Source organism: Tamandua tetradactyla, chromosome 14, assembly GCF_023851605.1.
Source record: "Tamandua tetradactyla isolate mTamTet1 chromosome 14, mTamTet1.pri, whole genome shotgun sequence".
Lineage (NCBI taxonomy): Eukaryota > Metazoa > Chordata > Mammalia > Pilosa > Myrmecophagidae > Tamandua > Tamandua tetradactyla.
In genome coordinates this window covers 22,242,253-22,266,475 of record NC_135340.1, presented here as the reverse complement: position 1 = coordinate 22,266,475, position 24,223 = coordinate 22,242,253, and positions in this window count along the sequence as shown.

Below are 24,223 nucleotides of genomic sequence, written 5' to 3'. Positions count from 1 at the left end.
TTTTTTTTAAACATGGGCAGGCACTGGGAATCGTACCCGGGTCCTTTGGCATGGCAGGCAAGCATTCTTGCCTGCTGAGCCACCATGGCCCACCCAATGCAGTTGTCTGTTGAGCCTAGAAGTCCCACTGTGCATGGGCCTTAGTGGAAGGAGGCTTACCTTGTAGGACAGCAGATTGTGATTCTGCATTTAATTTGCTGTTAAACCAAGCAAAGCAAAATCAAGCAATAGTCTTCCAAATCAACAGATTTATCCTGCGAGTTAGGTGCTCAGAGATCTCTAAGAAGCTTGAAGGAGCCTCAGGTCTTTCAGCAATTTCTGAATGAAAACAGGTGCGTGATTCCTTCTACTATGAAGGAACTTAAGCATCTCAGGGCAACCTGGAACTATCGTCCGAGGTTGTTTCTCTGAATGGTAGGACATCCTCAGACTGGAAGCGTGTGATCTTAAGAGATGAAAAAAGGAGACAGAACTCTCATGTGTAAGCACTTCAGAAAACTAAAGAGATATTTTCCTGGGCTGGAGAATATCAATACAAAGGGGAAGGTAACAGAGATTTGGGGGCACATTAAAGAAAGGACTGAAATAAATAATGTTCAAAATGTTTATCTCATAACAAGGTCTGATAACAAGTCTAATGATCCTGGGTTCCCAGAATAATTCCCAGTATCGCTTGTGAGTCTGCCATGCGGAATGGAAAATTATCTCAATGGTCTGGATTACAGCGGTTTGCTCTTGAGCTTGGGTTTTTTTTTTTTTTTTTTTTAGTATTTTTGAATTGATATTTATCTGTACAGCATTTGATCCTTACATAGTCATTCGCTAAATTTTTAACTCTTGCCTTGCCTGACTGCCAATAATACGTACAGTATGTGATTTAGAAAATTTTGTGTAAATCGAATTTTTATAAGTCAAATAATAATTTTGGTGGTTTGAGGCAATAGCACCTTACATTTATAAAGCATTTCACAGTTTTCAAAGCATTTTAGTATGCGTGGTCTCAATTTTCACAACACCTTTATGAGATGTTATCTCCATTTTCTAAACAAGGAAACTAAGACTTGCAGGAATTGAGATAAGTTTAACCTTCTCCTGCTTTCTGGCTTGTGTTCAGAAGTTACTTCTGACTGCAAATCTTACATTCTTTTCTTTATTCTATACTCATTCATTAAATTAATTCATTCATAGTATAAATGTTCATGCTGCCAGGTTAATTTTTGTTTATGTAAATATACATGTCAATCAGTATTTATCTATTTTTATCAAATTGTTGTAAGGTGAGGTGTACTTATTACGGGCCAACATTGAATGAGTGTCAACCAAGACCAAAATAAGGATTATTATCCCCATGTTGTAAGTGAAATGATGGTAGCAGCACTGTGTATTTCAGGCCTCCTAATTAGCCTATGAAATGCCTCTAAATTTTCATTTCTTGCTTTGGTGGGATGGTCACTGGAATAGTTCCAGCAGAGGCATAATATATGAGTTTACTCAAGACCCAGGTTTCTAGAAGATCCAGGTTTCTGTGCTTTGAAGGTTACACAGTTTGGTAGACCATTTTTAAGATAAAAATACAAAATTAATGAAAATTAGATTAGGCTTTATTAGCTTCACAGTAAACCCGCATTTGCCAATGCCTGGCAGGAAAGCTCTTCCAGCTCTGTTCTAGGATCTCATCACACACCACACACAGAGTTACGCTACCCTAATGGGCAGGGATGAATTGATTTTTGTTTCCCTTCATCAACGGGGACACATCTGGAGAGATGGAGTGAAGCCCCAGTTGGATATAAAGATATTGAAAGCAGTTAGCCCATTTAAAATGCATTCAGGTCTCTAAGATCAGAAAACATTACTTTCCAGAGAATAAAAATCATTTAAATATATATGATTGAGCAACAACACAATCTTTGAACAAGTTACCAAAGAATGACTATCCACAGATCAGAGGGGGAAATTGTGGCTCTACGTTTCAGAGGTGGATTCTGGGAAATACAGACTGGGAATCTCAGCATTCATAACCAGCAAATTTCTAGAATGGAATACCAAACAGCTTGTGAATGTGTAGAAAGAGGAGACATAACTACTAGGTTCTGATGTGGGTTCATTAAAAATAAATCATCACACACGCAGTTCATTCCATTCTTTTTTTGAAATGTTAAGCCCAAACGTTTGGGTTTGAGAAGGCTGCTTAGAATCTTTCATAATGTTCTTTCAGACAAGTTAGAGAAATGTGGATTGAATTATGGAATAGTTAGATTGGTTTGGTTGACTGATAGAGTGAAATGAATTAGTGCTGAAAAGGGAAGTTAGAAGAATTGCCCATCTCTTTTCAGTCCTTATCACGGACAAGGGGGACACAAAGATGAATAAGATAGGGTCCATACCTTCATAGGTGCAGCAGAGAAAAAAATATGATCAACTAGCTCCAATCATTATGGAGAAGGCTGCACAAAGGATATCTAAGGAAAATAGGAATGCAGAGTTAGGGGTGCGGGATGGAGAATCATTTATGGATGTTGCAAACACTGTCTTACAAAGTAGTGAGTATTTCAAACAGAGACTAGATGCATATCTCTGGGAAGGAACAAGATAACTTTTGGGTTTGCTTCATATGCTAAGATCCTGAGTTTGCTCACAGATAAATCACAATAGCTGGTATCAGCACAACTAACCCTGCCCAGCCAGACTGAGTTGGAACTGAACTGATGAGTTAAATGAAAATCCACTTGGAAATCACAACCACACTAGGAGTGACGAAAGGGAAAATAAAGTTTGTTAACTTGTTCAGATTATTGGGATCCTCATGAAAGGAAATGCATTTGGCTGTTTAAAAAATTAGTAACTAAAGGGTCTAGAAACTAAGGGAGCTTTGTGGTCCAGCAATGAAAGTTGGCCATATAGGTGGGTGGCCCTTTATTCAGAAAGACTGCGTTTATGTCTCTACTGTCCTCATTTCAAGGCTTTTCAAAGCTATTGAAAAGATTGGTTCTGCTTTTCTAAAGAAACATGTGAGCTACTTATTAAAATTTATAAGTAATATTTGGTAATGCTACCTCAGATTCTGAAACCAACCTGGGTGAGATAATATCAGTGTTCTTTCCTGTGCAGAGTGATGTAAAATAAAACGTTAAGTCATCCAATCATTAAGAACCTGGAAACAATTCACAATGGACTGGGAAGAATTTATTAGAAAAACACATCTCAGTCCCGCAACACAGAGTTTATAGCCCACTGTTTGCAATTGTCAAATAGCAGCATTCTACGAAGATTCCATCAGTGGCAAGTGTCATGGCCTAAATTCTGACCAGGCTTCTCCTCTTCGCCCCGAAGTCACCGTAACAAGATAGCCACACATCCCCAAATTCTTTGTAAATGAATCTCCCTAGAGGCTCACTCTTCCTCAGATTGGCACCCTGCTCTGAGGACAAAAACTGGGCATGTGGTGCAGGCACAGTCCTTTTCACGTGGCCAGCTCCTCATTACGCACAGCCTTTCTTCAGTGTTCTCAGCGTCAAAGCTGGGCAAGCACAATTAATTCATGTTGCAGGGCTCCAGATAATGCTGGTCATTTAATGTGGCTGAATGTCGCAGCCAGGGCCTTCCTGTTTCCAAACCAGTCAATGGAGTTGTGGGGCCTTGAGTGTATTTCACGGCCTTTTGCCATCCCCATGGAAAACAAAGAGAAGTTTGATGTCTGTGCCCTGAATACTTAGCTTGAGATGCTGAGGTTCGGCCATTTACTCTGCATGGGAATGGAAGGCTGCGGTGCTCGTACAGATTGGTGCAGAGCTCAGTTTGCTAGGCAGCGTGATCCTCTGTATTCACAGGGGTAGACTTAAAATGACTGAAGGGTCTTCAGTGACAAAATATTATGTATTCTCCTGCAAAAACACACAGACACGTTATACTTTAGCTCCTTCAGGAACTTAAAAATATTTTTTGAATTTAGCCATCCATTTTTGCACTCTGGCATTTCATGTTTTATTTGTAAAACCACTGTGCTCTTTAAAGTTTAATGAGACAATATTAAATAAATACTCCAGAAGCAGCATAATAAAACACCAGTACATCCAGGCTGTGACTCTGTGTTCTGGGAAATGGGTGATGAGTAAATTTGGCGTTCATTCTGTATAAAAAACAAATTGCCCTGTTAATCTGTATGTGTGAAAACCCAGCTGGGATGGGCCCTAGGCTCTGGTTCTCAGTCATGGAAGGGGCATACAGATTTGTACTCATGCAGCCTCTTCGTTTTATCCATAACAACGTGGTAGTCACATTATTTCCGTGTTTTGGTTGAAAAAGGAATACTATGAATAGCAATGGAGCACATGGAACTAATGGAGTAGAGTGTGCTGTAAGTGGGCATCCAGTCCTTTCCTCTCTCCTCCCCCTTCCTCTCCACCCTCCATCTGTTAGCAAATGTTCCTGTTCCCAAACGTCTCAGAAAGCTAAGAATGGAATCCTACAGAGATCCTACAAAAAATGGAATCCCATGCATCAGACTTCATGGCTTACATTTGGCTAATTTATCTCATTTCCATTCCCTGGTCCTGCCCTTATTATTTTATTTGACTTATTTTTGCTACTGAATTTTAGTTAAGCAATAGACATCTTCAAGTTAGTTTATAACCCTTTTGGAACAAGGTGAAGAAAATAGATTAGATTACATAGATAGATAGATAGATAGATAGATAGATAGATAGATAGATAGATAGACAGACAGACAGTTAAATTCTCATTCAATAACTATTTGTGCAATAAAATTCCTTTAAATAAACAGAAGAAACCAAGATGACATTCTTAAAAATGACTAAGCCACAATTAATTTATTTCAATTATTTGAAAGTATCCTTCTTTCATAGTCTCTAGCACCATCAACCAGCTAACTCAAGATCTCATTTTAAGAAATTCCTCCTCTGGGAACCCTTTTTCCCCTGACCTCCCTAAACTGGATGAGATATCCTCATCATGCTGTTTGTCTGTAATGTAATTGCTTGTTAAACTGCCCACCTTTCCCACTCGTTTGTAAGTTCCCTGAGGTCAGAGACTATACCTATCCTTTTAACACTTTGACCTCCAGCACATAGCATAGTACATAGTTAGTACTCATAAGTATTTGTTGAATGAATGAATGAATGGCCTCACTCTAATTCAAGATCACTCTAGACTTTGTAAAACCAACAAGTATCTATTTCAGCCTGTTATGTAGTGGACACCATGCTCTGTCCTCGTTCTATGGAGGCCACTAAAAGATACAAGCAGTGACTCTGCCTTAAAAGCACTTGCTTGCTAGCCAGACAAATGGGACAATCAGAAACAGCTGAAATTCAGGAAGTGACAGACCACGGGAACCTAAGAAGTTTCTGTAAGCTTCAAGGAGTAAATGAAGGAGGGATACAGTTTGAATTTGAGATGAGCAGGGAATTACAGGAAGGGGAATGAAGAATAGAATCTGGCATCAACAGGAGACCGACTTAGCTGGAATGGAGAGTCCAGATCCTCCAGGAGCTGTGGAAGCCAGGACTATATTATGGAGGATTTAGAAAACTGGGCAGAAAGGTCTGGGCCCAAGACAGTGCATAATAGGACATGCATGTAAGATTTTGCATAAGAGAATTTCATGATTAAAAAAAGTGGTTTAGGAAGGAGGTCTAAGGGTCATGGCAGGAAGGACAGGAAGGGACTGCAAGTGGTAACCTTTGTGATTATCCAAGAAGACGACGTGGGCTGGGCCAGGGTGATGCAAGAGTGAAGAGAGGAAAAGGTAAGCCCAGAAAAACATTTGGAAGGAAGAAATGGCAGGCTGGCCTCAGGCAGAGACACCCAAGACTCTTTAAAGGCCTGAGAGGCCTGATTCCTCTGAATGAAGTGGTTGCTCCCTGGGGACAGAGCCTGGAGACTGGGGTGTCCCATGAGGAGAAAGGAGATGGCTTCGGAGGTCTTGACCCCGACGGGCAGTGGCGACCTAACTCCCCTTGTACATGTTGCAGGCAAGCTTTCCCTAGAGCTGTGCTCAGGCTGGACTTGCTGTTCACTCCCCGACTCCCTCTCCCATTGCCGAGAGGTCAACCCCCTCGGCACAGAAGGTCACTCTTCCCGTCAGCACCGTAGTTTATATTCCAGGCGGGTGGCTTGGATAGTTGTCCTCTTTCTGCCTTGCAGAGCTTTGAATCCCTCCAGGAGAAAGCACCAGGCTATGCAGAGGCTTAGCTGAGTTCCCGGGGCCTAGCAGGGGTGGGCAGGACCTGAACTGCTGATTACTGGGGAAGAATTATTTTTTTTAATATGCCAGCCTTCCACCACTTTCTCTAAGGCCTGTGGTTTTCTCACTGCTTCCTCTTATGGCTTCTCATCATGGTCTTAACAAGCATCATGTCAGCACACGACCTCAAACGCAAAGCTGCTGCTTTTTAAAGAACATGCTCAGGGGAAGTAACGAGTCCCCTTGCGCCACCACTGCCCCCCACTAAATTTCTGATCTGGAGAACTTGGGACCTTGTTGCCATGATTTATCATTCTGGTGTCATTCCCAGACAGCCTGCCTGCTCCCCCTGTTCAGCTTTTCATCATTATTTCGGGGCTGTTTGCTCAGCCTTTGCTATTGCTGTTGCAATTGTGTTTTGGACCTGACCTCCTGGCAAGCTGTGGGGCTTGGCTGAGGAGGTTGGCAGAGGCTGAGGCTGGCGGAGGGGAGCACCCCGAGCTCATGAGGAAAGGGGGAGAGGTTGGGAGGGAGCTCAGAGGCAGCACTCAGACTTTCTGCATTGGGAAGGGAATACTTTGAGCAATGAGCTTAGATGCCCTTTTAGAAGCTGCCCCGTGATAGGGTCTCCATTGCCGCATGGCTCCCTGCTGGTCTCTCCTTAATTCCAGCTCCCCCCTCAGATTTTCATGCTGTTGTCACTTCCCAACAAAATGATTGTAATTCATTCCAAATTGTGCTTCGTCTGAAAGAAGCCCCATAGTAGCCCTGAGGGCAGGGTACAGCTGCCTGCCTCCATTTAAGAGCCTGGGCCCTCAGTCACAGGGTCTGTTCAGCCAGCTAAGGGCCTCCCCCAGCTCGCACCCTGAACCCCAGCCTGCAGACCAGGGACATAGCAGAGGGATGAGATGAGGAAAGAGCCTGGGCATCCAGAATATCTCTCATACTGACTTCTCCCACGTCGCCTGCTTTATAAGAACAAAACCACCAACCACCCCACCCTCTTTGTCTAGGATGGATGGATTTAGCATTATTAAGCGTGTATGATGTACTAAGCTATTTACATATTTACATATACTTTTAATTCTAAGCTCAGCCTTTAAGAGGTACATAGTAGGACTTCTTAATTTCCTAAATTTCCAGATGCTCAGAGAATGAAAGCAATTGCCTGAGTCATTGTAGACGCTGGAGCAAAGGTTTCCTAATTGCAAACCTAGGCTTTCTCTCTTATACAACACTTCCTCTGAGCCAAAGTAAGCCAGCCATACGCTGCTTCTTCCAATCCATTGTGAAATATGCATACTAGAAGGATGTTATTGATATCAAAACTTTTTTATTTATTGAGTCCCTTCAGTATAAGATAAGAAAATACCTCCAGCTTCTCAGAAGAAAAATGTCACAGAAAATCCAATTTAGGCTCATAGTAGGCTCTACCCACTTCTCTTCAAGGCTATTTTGTTGACCTTTGTCGTGTGTGCTGTTGGGCATCATGCTTTGGAGGATTCAGCAGCCTTTTTAGTGTCAGCCTAGACAAGTTGGCACTGTTCAGTGGCAAAGCAGTCTTGATTAAGAAGAGACTAAATCTAATCCCTGCTGTCTCACTGCGTGTCACAGAATCGTGTCACCTGTCTAGGTGTCAGATTCCCCACCAAAAAAGAGAAACTACCCTGCAGAGCTGTGTCATGAAGAAAAATGGGACTAAGAGAATCAAGTATTTTAGATTCAGAAGCTACCCCCAACCAAAAGCTATAGTTGAGGTGATATTCCATCGTCCCCTCCTCTAAACCAGCTTCCTTTCCTGAACAAGCCCTTCCTTCATTGTCCTTCTGCCATTCCCAACACAGGTGCAAATGACATTTGCTCTATCAGACTGTAATCACTAGTATTTTCCTCATGGGTGGGCAGTCTTTGGGTGCAGGCAGGTTAGAGTTGAGGCAGGTTTCTTGGGCACACTCAGTCATTCACTGAGCCTGGCACAGAATTCCTGCTCCTGCATTCCTCGTCCACTGAACTGCCTGCTCCTCCGGCCTCAGGCTCTGGGGTAGCTGACTTTGCCAAGTCACCTGACTTCTAGGCTTGGGTCTCTGGGGAAACAAAACCTTCTTCTGTCTGGGTGTCAGAACCAGCCCCAGGGCTATGGCTTGAGTTAGGCTAAAATTGTTCTGCATTTGCCCAGCAACCCGCATAGAAAGCCTGAGCCTGCCTCAGCAGCTGGTCCACCAGGGCTCCTCCAGTTCCCCCTTTTTTTCTTCCCCTAAATGTGCTCTCAGGACTCTGTCTTTTCTATACTCAAGCTCAGGGATGACTAATGGGATTCAGTACATGTGTGGACACCAGCCAACTGGTAATGATTGCAGGAAATACAGTGTTGACAAGGATTCTACAGCTAAGCCTCAGTTTGGTGAAAAAGAATAGTTGAGAACTGATTAGCAACGTCTGCCACAGGCTTGGGAGGGAGATGGTCAGCGTGAATGCTGGTACTTGCCAGCCCTGCATGAACACCTAGTTTCCTTGGCCTCACATCAAGAGTTTTTCAAATAATCCTTATTCAGCTCACGTATTTTCCCCTCAGAAGTGCAGTATCATGTTTTCCTGATAAGAGAAGCATATCTAAAACTACACACTTACATGTTTATCATAATTGCCCTCCTTAATACAGTGATTTTTGGAGGAATGGCATTATATTTTGCCACTAAGTTCTGTGGAAAAGCTTCCTATTCTTATTTCTCTCCAATGTACTTGAGGAGTTGCTAGGGAGAAAATGGCTTTTTGGAGACAGGTACCAGAAATGTATTTACTCACTAAATATGTCTTTATTGAATGATTGCTATGCGCCAGTCACTGTTCTAGGCATGCGGGATATAAAAATGCAAACAACATGGACTTTCCGTGTAAGAGGTTCACTTTCCAGGCTGGAGAACCTACTTATTTACAGTGAACTACAGATGTAACATGAAACCCACTTCCTCTAAGCTAAGTTTCCATGGTGTTCTTGGAACTGGAAAAATTTTCTCACCAACTTTCATTTTCTAAAGAAGTTGAGACGAAGGAAGAACTAAATTCCTCCATGTTGTTATCCATCAATGGTCCTCAGTTCCCAGTGTCAAAGATCCCATGGTGCCTTTAAAATGCAAAAACTGTGGAACTGGACTCATGAATTTGACTAAAGTAGCAACAAGCTATTTGGCAACGGTCCTCAGAACCTCTGTTCACCCTGCACCCCCAGTTTCCCGCCTTTAGTACTTGGCTGCCTACCCTGGCACCTGAATCATCTCTGCCCTGGACTTGAGGTCTTTGGGTCACACCTCCAACTTCCAGTGGAAATTCACACTCCTGGGCTTCAGGTGTGGGGCTTCATCCTAAGGAAGTTCTTGGTGCCCCTTATGTGAATCCTCCTGACTGATACCACTACCTGCGCTCCATGCTGCCTTCTCAGACCATGCCTGACCTCCCATCACTGCCCTAGCACACCCCAAATTCCAATTCTGCTAAGAGTCATTGCTCCAGAATGGGCCACCCATGAAGTTGCTAGATGGTGCTTGCTTTGGTGATGTCCAGGTATTTCACATTTGCTTTCCTATGATTCTGGGCTGAATTTCAGTGCTCATCAACATGATTGGCAATAGAAAGACACAGCCTTGGCCTGGATAAGGCTTAAGCCATCTGTTCTTTTAAGTGTTGGAAAGGATGAGACTGGATTAGCTAGAACCAGGATAATATAAGGAATGCTTTTTGTAGAGCATGACCCTGGTAGAAATTTTGCTTTGTGTGCTTATAGAGAAAACCATAAAGCTGTTGAATGCAATAGTCAGAAATCTATGATTAGAGATAGAAAATAGGTTAGTGGTTACCAAGGGCTTGAAGGAAGGAAGGCTTGGAGAATGGGGCATAGCTGCTAATAGGTAGAGAATTTTTTTTTCATGGGGGGGAAATGATGAAAATATAAAATTAGATAGTGGTAATCTGCACAATTCTCTGAATATAATAAAAACCACTGAATTGTATACTTTTAAGAGGATGAATTTCATGATATGTAAATTATATCTAAATAAAGCTGTTGTTTAAAAAAAGAAATCTATAATCTATAGCAAAAAAAAAACTTGCTCACATTTCACAAAATCGTGTTCGGCATCTTCTCTGCACTTGGCTTGGTCTGAGGCATGAGAGACATTCAGACGTGAGACAAACAAGGAGCTTTTAGCTCCAGATGACCTGGAGATGCATTGAAACACCTCCTTATCCAAGCCTAGAGCTCACCTGGGATATCTGTCAGCCCTGAGTATTTGCCAGCACCCACACAGCCAAAGCAGTTACCTTTGGACTTCGTAGCAGTGAGATGCTGCCTATCTTGGCAACCCTGAAGCCCTGTTATCTCGGGACTATTTCACTGATGAGTGGCTTATCTTACTCCTTAGTTAGTAATCACAGGAACAGAACAGGCTGCAGTGAATCTTTTTCTTCCCTCATACTTGTGGGAGTCATCCAGGCCTTTCTCTGGGGTTCCATAATCCAGAAAATGGGTAGTGAGGACTCTAAAACAAGACAGTCTCCTGAGTGGGTTGCACTCCTGTAACACAGTTTTAGTTGGCAGCTGCTGGCTCCCGGGTAGGCTTTTGCACCTCATTTCCACCCTAGCCTTGGGGAGTAAAGCCCACAGAGTTGGCAGTCCTGACAAGGAGACAGATGAGACCCCTACCACCACTTCTTTGCTGGGAGATTCTCTGTTTGCAGGTCAGCTGTGTTGTTTATGCGAAGTTATTCTGTCCTGGTTCCTGACCACACCCCCATCTATGATCAAAACTTAAAAGAACCTGGAAGCAATCCTCCTGCCCTCCACAGGTTTCATTTTCTAGCTTCTGCAAATGCCCAACACCCGGTTCTCAGCCTGCCCCCCAAACCAGAGCAAGGCCACCCTGACTGACCCCATTAAATACAACCCAGTTGTCCAACACCTACCTCGCTCCTGTGGAACACAACCAATTATAACCAGGTGAGAATTTCCATATGCACTAAATGAGCTCTCAGGCTGGAGAACCGAGGGACAGTGTTGGAGAGATGTCACCAGCAAGGAGAGAAGCAGGAGTTAACATCCTGAGAGCTCACTGGCTGTAAACTAAGCCCAGATTCCTGCTCTGAGATACATGTGTGTGTGTCCCTCAGGGACAAGAAGCTGTACAAGCCGGCATAACTCAAATGATGTATTTGAAGAGCAGTGAGGAGGGGGCCAGCAGGAGGACGAGAGGATTTGAGGCATCTAGAAACTAGACACTTCCAATATGGAAACTGTCTGCAGAGTTGGGTGGGAGCTCATGATGCCTTTTTTAAAGACTTGGGTTGGGTGGGGAATCTTGCTTAACAGAGGCCACAGAAACAAGACAGTTCATTTTTATTTTTGATGAAGTGAAACTTTAGCTTAAAATAAATTCTGTTGCATCTGCATCCCATCTCACAGATAAACCCAGAAAAGTTCTATTGACTGCAGATGTCTCTCCTCAGGAGTTGTGCCCTTGAAAATCATGTTAAATGGCAGTTTGAAGGCCATGAACAGGTCCTGTCTAGCAGTCTACCAGGAGGAGAAAGCAGGCAAACAGAAGAATTTAAAATAAAAAGGGGACTCTTTAAATAGAGCCATAAAACTGTGACAGACCTAGTCCAAGGGTTAAAAACAAGCTTTTCTTCCAAAGTTTCTATGGCAACTAGATAAAATCTACAGCAAAACTGTAGTTAATAGTATATTACTTCTAAACCAACATGTAGCAGTAAGTAATGAAGGCTACAATACTGGTTACATTTTTATCTGCCCTTTTTTTTTTTTTTTCCTGTTAAGACTTGGGCGTGGAGTTTGGTGAGACTCCATTTACTACAGGCTCTGATTTTCCTTTCTCGTGGCACAGAATCTAGAAAGCTGGGGCAGAAACACTGGTGTGGATTCAATTCACTTGAAAGGAGAGAAACTTTCTCTCTCCCTCTTTCCCCACCCCCAGCCACAGTTTGGATTCGTTTGACACACACTTCCAGTGTTAATTTGGACATTTAGAATAAATGCTCATGACTAATTTTATCTGCACATAAGAATAAACACAATCTGGGGAGGTTAGTTGAGAGCTATTTGTGTTGGATATGACTAAGAAATAGTGGGAATGCTTAGACTTGGAAGCCTGTAAATAATATTGTAACTCAGTCAGTAATTAGCAGTGCGATTTTAGGCAATAATTTAACCTTTCTGTGTCCCAGTTTCCCATACAAACAGATTGAGGATAGTACCCACCCAAAAGTTGATATAAGAATTAAAGGATAGGGGGCCTCAAGTGCAACGGCTACAGATAGCAGCCTCCTTGGCAGTGTAGCAGCTTGTATGGTTTGTCCTAAGAGACCTTGGAGCAGTCCTTCCCTGTTGATGACCTCATGCCATCCCCAATCTAAGCTCCAGACAGGTATAGGAGGTGCATTTAGAAAGTCCCAGGGTATGGTAGCCAGGGTCCAATTCATCATGTCCATCCATGCCAAACTTCAAAACAAGAAGCATGTGATTAAGGCACTGTGCAAAACCAGGTACAAGTTCCTTGCATACCAGAAGATCTATATTTCCAAGAAGTAGGGCTTCACCAAGTTTAATGCTGATGAATTCAAAGGCAAGGTGGCTGAGAAGTGTTCCTCATCTAGATGGTTGTGGAGTCAAACACGTCTCCAGACATGGCACCTTGGATAAGTGGTGAGCCCTGCACTCATGCAGGCTTTGCCAGCACTGCCCTTACCTCACTTGTACTCACCAATAAACTATCCCCTAGATGTCAAAATATTTTTAAAAATAATAATAATTAAAGGAAACTAAAGTACATAAATATGTCTAGTACTGACTGACTGATATTCCATAAATGCTTATTGAATTTTATCAAATTTCTTTGGCTACTAATTACTTTAGGGTTCCAGAGAAGGTCCACTGTATTTCTCACCAAGAAGATTGAATTCCAAATCTTTTCTGTAAGGTGGCTGCTCAGAGAACAATGAAAAAATAAGAGATTATTCTAAATTGTGGAACACATAATTAGATAATAATAGTAGTTAACACTTATTGACCACTTATGTGTCAGGTATCGTTTTAAGCACTTTTTATAAATTTATCATTCTTTTAGCCCTATGAGGTTGGTAGTATTACTATTGCTGCTGAGAGGAGGAAATTGAGACATAGAGAGGTTAAATATCTGGACAAAGTCCTAGATTGTTCAAATCACCACCACCACCATCATCAATACTAATGATCCACGAATCTGACATGGTGCTCAGCACTTTAGATTTATTGTTTGATCTATCCTCATAACTTGATCTCACCATTTTACAGATAAGTAAGCTAAGGCTTGTATACTAAGTAACTAGTCCAAGATCACAAAGCTAGTAATAGTAGACCCACTATTTAACATAAGCAGTCATGCCTTCTACAAATACAGTTTTTCTTTTATTTTTTTCATATCTTTATGCTTTCTATTTCTTTTTCTTGCTTTATTGCACTGGCTATGACCTGCATGTTCAATGTTGACTAGAAGTGGTAGAGTTAATAACTTTGCCTTTTTTCTATTCCTAGGGGAAAAGCAGCCAATATTTTACCACTAAGAGTGATTTCTTTCTTTCTTTTGTTCTTTTGCCGTTGGTTTTTATAGATTTTTTTTTATCATACTCAGGAAGTTCCCTTCTAATCCTCTTTTTGCTGAGGATTTTTACCACAAATGGCTGTGGATGTTGTCAAATGCTTTAGCTGCTCCACTGAGATAATGATAAAGCTTTTCTCTTATATTCTGCTAAAGTGATGAATTTCAGTGATTGATTTTCAAATGCTGCACCAATTTTCATCTGTGGAATAAACCCCACTTGGTCCTGATATATTATCTTTTTTTATATTGCTGAACTTGATTGGCTAACATTTTATCATGAAATTTTCTATCTATATTCATGAGGAATGTTGGTCTATAATTTTCTTTTCCCATATGTTATTGCCAAGTATTGATATCAGAGTTATTCAGCCTCATAAAGCAAGTTGAGTCATGTAGCAGCCACAGTTCTACCAGAGGAACAGAACCAATAAGCAAGTCTGACATCCGCAGGGCAGGCTGTCAGAAAGCATAGGCTGAAATTTTGCGGTAGAAGCTGAAGCTGCAATCCACAGATGGAATTTCTTTTTCCTCAAGAAACCCCAATTCTGCCCTTAAGGCCTCTCAACTGGTCGAATCAGGCCCACCCAGATTATTGAAAATAATCTCCTTTACTTAAGGTCAATTAGTCATTAGATGTTAATCACCTCTATAAAATAACTTCATAGTAACTTCTGGATTAGTGTTTAGTTGAATAACTGGATATCATAGCTTAGACAAGTCAACACATAGAACTGACCTTCACGGTCTACTCCATGTCAATTTAGCACCCTTATACCCATCCTTAAACCATTCTTAATATGAAAAATAGTTAATAAAGTCATACTTCCACCTAACATAATACAACTATGTTGTGTACAACCAAAAACACATTAACTCTTTTCCTATAACAGGACGCGTAGTCCTTGAGGGATGTTCTTTCTTGATATCCTGTAACTTAAATACTATGATATAAATTTAACATTATTAGTACATCTTATACTAAATGATAAGGGGATAGGAGAGGAAAGAAAACAAAAATATTTGTGTTGTGAGTGTATATATATATGCATATTCGTAACAATATGAGGAAGGAAGAAATACTTTTAACAATTGCAGTCCCTGTCTCAGAAACTGGTCATAGGTGATATATATAACTATCTATTTCCACTACCTGTTGCATATTCCCTTTTCTCTCAGCAAACACCTCAGCTGGTTGTGGTTCTTTGCCTTATGGCTTGACCCAAAATTTCATTCCTAAAGGATCTGGGCCATTAGCAATTCTGAATAGGATTGTTGTAGTTTTCCACTGCCCTTTATCACAGGGTATGGTAGTACTAAGAGATGCCCTAAGAGATCTCCTATATTTCAATTATACTCTTCCTCACCTCCATTGTGTAGCAGCCCAAGTTCCTTTGGTAATCGGTAGCAATTACTCTAACAAATCCTGTAAATCCATTTCTAGCCTATTGATTCAGAGGCTTGAGGACCCAAAAGTGGCTAAGTGGTTGTTTTAACTTCCAGTTAATGGAATCATTGTGTCTCCTGGTGGAAGCTCTCCTCCCTTTGGAACTAGGACTCTAGTTAAATCAGCAGAGTCTAAGATCACAAGGACAGGAAGCAAAAATTTTGCTAGTGGATAACTAGAAGTGATAGTGGTACCACTCCCATTTCCTCCCCTTGATTCCTGTAGTTATGAATCCTAGCTTCGGCAGAAATAGCAACATATATTGCATGCTGATTTAGAACATATGTAGCCTCCTAGAGAACATTGCTGAGTCTTCGAAAGGCTATTCCACCTTCTATCAATACGGTTGGTTCAGGATGACAGGAAACATAGTAAGGCCAGTGAATTCCATGAGCATGGACCAATCACTGTACTTCATTTGCTGTGACGTGAGTTTCTTAATTAGAAACAATGCTATGTTGAATAACATGAGGGTAGATAAGGCATTTTATAAGTCCACCATGGCAGTTTTGACAGAAGCATTGTCTGCAGGGAAAGCAAATCCATATCTGGAGTGTGTATTCCAGTAAGAACAAAGCACTGTCCCTTCCATGATGAAAGTGGTCCAATGTAATCAATCTACCACCAAGTAGCTGCTGATCACCTCTGGGAATGGTGGTTGTATCAGGGACTCTGTGTATTAGGGTCTACTTCTGGCAGATTGGGTGCTCAGGAGTTTAATAGCCAAGTCATCCTTGGTGAGTGGAAGTCCCTGTTCCTGAGCCACGCATAACCTCCATCCCTACTACCAAGACCACTTGTTCATGAGCCCATTGGCTTTTCCCATGGCTGGGGAAAGAGGCTAACTTGTATCCATAGAATGACTCATGCTATCCCCTTCATTATTAAAATTTTCCTCTACTGATGTCACCCTCTGGTGAGCATTTACATGGGTACAACTATCTTCATGTTTTTTACCCATTCAGAGAGGTCTAGCCACATACCTATTCCCTAGACTTCCTTGTTACCGATTTTCCAATTGCATTCCTTTATGTCGCTGACCATACAACCAAACTATTGATCATAGCTCATTTCTGCTTCCAAGTAAATTAACCAACCAGGCTCACTGCTAAAGTTCTGTCCACTGGAAGGATTTCCCTTCTGTATTAGTTAGGGTTCTCTAGAGAAACAGAATCAACAGAAAACACTCACAAATATAAAATTTATAAAAGTGTCTCATGTAACCATGGGGATGCAGAGTCTAAAATCTGTAGGGCAGACTGTGAAGCCAATGATACCAGTGGAGGGTCTGAATGAACGCCACAGGAGAGGCTCACCGGCCGAAGCAGGAAGAAGAGCCTGTCTCTTCTGAATCCTCCTTAAAAGGCTTCCAGTGATTAGATTAAGCATCACTCATTGCAGAAGACACTCCCCTTGGCTGATTACAAATGGAATCAGCTGTGGATGCAGCTGACATGATCATGATTTAATTCTATGAAATGTCCTCATCACAACAGACAGGCCAGCACTTGCCCAACCAGACAAACAGGTATCACCACTTGGCCAAATTGACACATGAACATGGCCATGACAGTCCACCCCTTATCAACTTGGCAGCTATACATATCACCTTAAACCATACCTAATTTCTAAATAACAACGATAAAGCACACATTTTTTCTTTCACCTAACAATACTTAACTGTCCTGCATATAACTGGAAACACATTAAATCTCTCCAGGATAGGGTACAAGTCCTTGGGTAGTATTCATTCTTAAACTTGGTATCTTACAACTTAAATGTATGACATGAACAAAACAGCATCGCAGTCCTTGTTTTCTGTAACTGATCATGTGGTCGTAGTTCATATTTATCACTACCTTCTTCCACTACATATTCCATGTTCCCTTTACCCTCAGCAAGCACTTCAGCTGGCTGTGGTTCTTTGCCTGGTGGGGTAACCCAAACCTTCATTCTTGGAGTTTGAGAGCCATGGGTAGACCTGCCTGGATTGGGTTGTTGCAGTTTTCCATTGATTTTAATCACAGGGTGTGGTAGTACTAAGAGACGCCCTAGTGGATTTACTGTATTCCAGGAAAACTCTTCTTTACCTCCATTGTGTTAGTTGCAGCCCTGTTTCTCCCTAATAGTCAGGGTCAATTTCCACAGCCAGTAAAGTAATCTCTTTCTTGGCTGGTTGATCCAGGGGCATGAGTAGCCCAAATTGACCAGGTGGCAGTCTTAGATTCCAGTCCCATGGAATCATTGTTGTTTCTCCTGGTGGAAGCCCTCCCCCTTTTGGCACTAGACCAGCAGAGCTCAGGGTCGCAGGGACAGGAAGCAAAAATTTTCCTAGTGGATCACTAGGGGTAATAGTGAGTGATACCACTCACATTTCCCTCCCTTAGTTCCTGGACCCATGGATCCTGGCTATGGGGGAAACAGCACCATACAGTGGACACTGATTCAGAGCATACGCAGCTTCCTGGAGAACATTACCCCAGACCTTCAAGGTATTGCCACCTAGTTGGTACCGTAATTGAGTTGCCATTCCACTGTTCTATCAATCCAACTGCTTCTGGATGATAGGGAACATGGTAAGACCAGAGAATTCCATGAGCATGTGCCCATTCCCGCACTTCATTTGCTGTGAAATGTGTTTCTTGATCAGAAGCAATGCTGTGGGGAATACCATGATGATGGATAAGGCATTCTCTAAGCTCACGGATGGTAGTTTTGGCAGAAGCATTGCATGCAGGGAAAGTAAATCCATATTCAGAGTATGTGTCTATTCCAGTTAGAACAAATCGCTGCCCCTTCCATGAAGGGAGTGGTCCAGTGTAATCAACCTGCCACCATGTAGCTGGCTGGTCACCTCGGGGAATGGTGGCATATTGAGGACTGAGTATGGGTCTCTGCTGGTGGCAGATTGGGCACTCAGCAATGGCTGTAGCCAAGTCACCTTTGATGAGTGTTGCTGAGCCCATGCATAACCTCCATCCCTACCACCATGACCACTTTGTTCATGAGCCCATTGGGCAATGATAGGAGTTGCTGGGGTAAGAGGCTGACTGGTATCCACAGAACGGTTCATCTTATCCACTTGATTATTAAAACCTTCCTCTGCTGAAGTCACCCTCTGGTGTGCATTCACATGGGACGCAAATATGTTCATGTTTTTAGCCCACTCAGAAAGGTCTATCTGCATAGTTCTTCCCCAGACCTCCCTATCACCAATTTTCCAATTATGGTCTTTCCAAGTCCCTGACCATCCAGCCAAACCATTAGCAACAACCCATGAGTCAGTATACAAATGCATCTCTGGCCAGTTCTTCTTCCAAGCAAAATGAACAACCAGGTACACTGCTCGAAGTTCTACCCACTGGGAGGATTTCCCCTCACCGCTGTCCTTCAAGGACTCCCCAGAAAGGAGTTGTAGTGCTGCAGCTATCCACTTTCGGGTGGTACCTGCATGTCATGCTGAATCATCTGTAAACCAGGCCCGAGTTTTCTCTTCCTCAGTCAATTCACAGTAAGGAACCCCCCAATAGGCCATAGCTCTGGTCTGGGAAAGAGAAGGTAATGTGGCAGAAGTGGAGACCATGGGCATTTGGGCCACTTCCTCATGTAACTTACTTGTGCCTTCAGGACCTGCTCTGGCCCTATCTCGTATATACCATTTCCATTTTACAATAGAGTGCTGCTATGCACGCCCAACTTTATGGCTTGGTGGGTCAGACAACACCCAGCTCATGATAGGCAACTCAGGTCTCATGGTAACTTGGTGGCCCATGGTTAAGCGTTCAGTCTCTACTAAGGCCCAGTAGCAAACCAAAAACTGTTTCTGTAAAGGTGAGTAGTTGTCCGCAGAGGGCTTTGCTCCAAAATTCTAAGGATCTGCCCTGTGATTTACCTATAGGGGCTCACCAGGAGCTCAAAAAAGCATCTCTTTCTGTCACTGACATTACAAGCACCATCATATCTGTTGAACCATACCATGTGACAGAAGATCTTGTACAGCAGACTGGACCTCTTGCAGAGCCTTCTCTTGTTCTGGGGTCCAATCAAAAGTAGTAGCTTTTCAAGTCCCTTGGTAAATGCACTGGAGTGGTACACCCAATGAAGAATATGTTGCCTTTAAAATTCAGTAAGCCTCTTAGGAGGAGCCAGATGGAATAATTTATCCTTCACCTTAGAAGAAATATCTGTACTCCTAGAAATTTCACTGAGGGGGAAATCCCCATGGATTTTTGTTAAATTTATTTCCCACTCTCTGATATACAGATGTCTTACCATTATGTCTATAGCGGTTGCTATTTCTTGCTCACTAGGTCAAATCAGCATAATATTCTCAATGTAACAGACCAGTGTGATGTCTTGTGGAAGAAAAAGACGAGCAAGATCTCTACAGACTAAATTATGACTTAGAGTTGGAGAATTGATATACCCTTGAGGTAGGACAGTGGAAGTGTATCACTGGCCTTGCCAGCTGAAAGCAAACTTCTTCCGGTGACCTTTACTAACAGATGTTGAAAGAAAAAGTATTTGCCCAATCAACGCTGTATATCAGGTACCAAGGGATGTGTTAATTTTCTCGAACAACGAGACCACATCTGGAACAGCAGCTGCAATTATTCTTCAAGACCCATTTGACTTCTGCACAGGCCAGTAGGTCATATGAATGGGAACGTGGAGGGAATCACCAGTCCTGCATCTTTTGAGTCCTTGATGGTGATAATAGTTCTTCCTTAAAAGTTTGAGAGAATTCACTGTAGAAATTATTTGGGCCTCCTGAAGTTTCCTTTGTGGGAAAGTTTTAAATATGAATTCAATTTACTTAATAGACAAAGATTTTCTATTTTTTCTGGTTTGTTTGGCAGTTTAGGTTATTCGAGGAATTTTAGTACATATAAATTGTCAAACGTATTGGCCTGAAGATTTCGTAATATTGCTTTATTATCCTTTGACTGTCTGTGGAATTGGTAGTGACCTCCTTTTCTTTCATTCTTGAGATGGGTAACTGGTGTTTTCTCCTTTTTTTTTCTTAATCAGTTATTCTAGGATGTTGCTGATCTTACTGATCTTTTCTAAGAACAAATTTAGCTTTGTTAGTTTTCTCGATTGTTTAATTTCATATTTCTTTGTTTTAACTTCCTTTGAGTTTAATTCTCTATTTTTAGCTTTATAAGATAGAAACTAAGATCACTGAATTTAAATCATTCTTTTTTAGTGTAAGCATTTACGCTTTAATTTCATTCTAAGCACTGCATTAGAGGCATCACATGAATTTTGACTTCTTATATATCATTATCATTCGGTAGGAAACATTTTCTAATTTCCCTAGTGTTTTCTTCTTTTACTTCTTTAGGTTACTTACAATTATGTTGTTTCATTTCAAAACATTTGGGAATTTTACAGGTTATCTTTATTTTATAGTTTTCTAATTTAAGTCTACTATAGTCACAGATTATGCTTTGTAAGATTTCAGTCTTTTGAATTTATTGAGATTTATTTATGGCCCAACATGTGGTATATCTTGGTGAACATTCCATGTGCTCTTGAAAAAACTGTGTATTCTCAGTTGTTGGGTGCAGTTTTTTCTAAATAAAACTAGGTCAAGTTATTTGACAGTTTTGCTCAAATCCTCCTTATTCGTTCTTATTTTTGTCTAGCTGTTCTATCAATTACTGAGAGAAGGGTGTTAAAATCTCCAACTATAATTGTCTATTTCTCCTTTTCATCCTGCTAGTTGTTTCTTCATGTATTTTGAAGCTCTCTAATTAGGTGTGTGCACATTTAGAATTTTATGACGTTTTGTTTGAATTGACATTTTTATCATTAAGAAATGTCCCTTTTAAATCTGTGGTAATACTCCTAACTTTGTCTAATATTCATAAACCACAGCAATATTCTGTGCTCACCATTTGCATAGTAAATATTTTTCCTTTCATTTTCATCCTATCTTTATATTTAAAATGGATTACTTATAGACCAGTATTAAGTTGGGTCTCATTTCTTAATCTCTCTTTAATTTGAGAACTTATTCCAGTTACATATAATGTCAATGTGCGGTGTAAGTCTACCATCCCACTGTATTTTTTCTAGTTGCATTATCTGTTTTTTGTTCCCCTCTTCCTCATGACTTCTTTTGGATTAATAGAATACTTTTTAGTATAATTTTTGTATTAACTTTTAAACTATCCTCTTTGTGTGTGCGTATGTGTGTGTTGATTTGATTTGGTTTGTCTTAGGGGTTATATTCTAGGGATTACAATATGAACCCTTAATTATCACAGTCTCTTTGGAGTAATATTGCACCACTTCATGTAAAATATGAGAGCTTTACCACGTAAAATTCCGTTTCCCTACCCTCATCCTTTCTGCTATTCTTGTCATATATTTTGCATCTACTTATTATGTAAACCCTATGATAAAAATAAATAATTTTCACTTTAAATAGTCTGTGGTCTTTTAAAGACATTTTGGAGAAGAAAATTAAAAATGGCATTTTTAATTTACCTACATATTTATGCTATTCATTCCTTCCTACAGATCTGAATTTCCATCCAGTGTCATATCCCTTCAGACTGAAGAACTTTCCTTAGCCTTTCTTCCTAGCGCAGTTCTGCAGGTGTCCAACTCTCTCAACATTTATTTATAAAATCTATTTTAGTCTTATTTGTGAAGGATGTTTTTGCCTGATACAGAATTCTGGTTGATATTATTTATATTCTCCAACATTCTAAAGAAGCCATTCCATTGTCTTCTGGCCTCTCATATTTCTGATGAGAAGTTAATTATCTTACGTATTATTTTCCCACCATATGTATCTTTTTTTCTGGGTGCTTTTAATATTGTCAGTTTATCTTTGGTTTTCCACAGTTTGACTATGATGTTCCTGGATCTGGTTCTCTTTGTATTCATCCTATTTGGGGTTTGCAGAGTTGCTTGAATCTATAGTTTGATGTTTTTTTCATCACATTTGGGGAAATTGTAGCTTTTATTTCTTCAAATATTTTTCTGCCCCATCCTTTCTTTCTATTCCCTCTAGCACTCCAGTTACATTTATGTTAGACCACTTGATTGTCCTATAGATCACTGAGGATTTTTTAACCTGTCTTTTTTCTTCAGAATGGGTAACTTCTATTTTTTCTTCAGTTTTACTATTTATTCAATCTACAGTCTCCAATATGCTGCTGAGCCCATCCAAAAAATTTTTCATTTCATATATTTTACTTTTCGGTTTTAAAATTTCTATTTAGCTCTTTTTTCATATGTTTCTGTGCTGAGATTCTCTATCTCATTTATCTTGACCATGGTTTTCCTTGAGTACTTGAACATACTTATAGTAGCTCCTTTAAAGTCCTCATATGATATTCCCAAAATCTGGATCATCTTGAGTTCTAGTCTACTTTTTTCTTTATTTCTTTCAGTTTGGGTCACACTTTTCCTGTTTCTTGGCAAGTCTAGTAAATTTTTATGATAGGCTTGTCATTGTGGATGATACATTGTAGGAACCCTGGATTATTTGTTGAGTTTTAGTTGAGCTTTATTAAATTGGTGATCCTTTTTTGTTCTGTCACGCTCACTTTTGTTCTTTGTTGTGGCCGTTCTCTTTTGGTTTTCTATTTAATCCTAGGTGTGGTCCTTCCTCTATGGCATGGTCCTTACTCCTGGGTCCTACTTCTAAGGAAAAGACCTTATTCCTAAGGAACAGCCTTTCTGAAATAGAAAATGTATTCTTGACCAGAATTCCAACTCTAAACCAGCACTGTGCAAGCTCTGGTATGACCATTCGGATCTCAGCCTCACAGGGGTCAGTCTCTGGTAGGCTTCATGGCGTCCTGCTGTGTATAAAAGCACAGCCCAGACCTTGACCAAGGACCTATTTTGAGTCCAGGTTTTGATCCGTCCCCTCTGCCTGCTTTTCTGTAGCACCCAAACTCACAACTTCCAACTACTTTAGTTGGGAATGCAATCTCTGCCTCATCAACTCAGTGAGGATATCACTTTGCTTTGGCTCCATCTCCTTATGGCATGGCAAGAATATGCTCCAGGCATAAAGCTGGGGCAGTTATGGGGCCCATCTCATGCTTCCCTTTTCTCAAGAATTATAATCATATATTGTCTGTGGTTCTTTATCTGAAAACAGTTACCTCATATATTTTGTTCTTTGTTATAATATATTTAAGTGGGAAGGCAGGTCAGGTGTCAGGTACCCTCTCATGGCTAGCAGCTGAAGTTTCTGAACATACAGTTTTTTCGAACATATCATTTTAAAACCAAATTTGAAATATATTAAAAAACAAAAGTTTATATATGATGCCTGTCAATGAAAAGACCAAGCCCTATAAGAAAAAATATGCTATTTTGTATCTTCTTAAATGAAAGATTAAAATATTGCAATTGAAAATATAGTACCATCAATTCACATATCATATAACTAAGAAGTATCTAACTGTGCTTTGGTGTGTACCAAAAAAAGATAAAGTCAATTCAATAAATATTTTTGATAACCTTTGTACAAGACCCTGAAAAAGGTATCAAGAAAATAGCAGATTTCTAATATTAAAAAGCTTTTGTTACACCAGGAAAGACAAGTCACATATGTAAAATAAGTTAAACAGGAAGATAAAGCAGAATACAATTATGTTACCTATAAGGCAAGCAGGAGCTTATTTCATTTTCTATATACTCCCTTTATCTCCCCACCACCACCAATTATTGTTCATTGTGTCATGTCTACATGGTCAGAACTTAAATCCACTACATACCACACTGTTTCACTTAAACCCATTAGTCTTAGTTCTGCAAGTAAAGATTTATTTAATACTCAACTCTGATGCTTTTTAAATGTGTCTAGTCATTTTGGTTTTACAAAGCTCATTCTCAGTAGTTTCTTTCAGTATATGGGAACCATAGTAAATGAGTCCAGACATATTCATATAT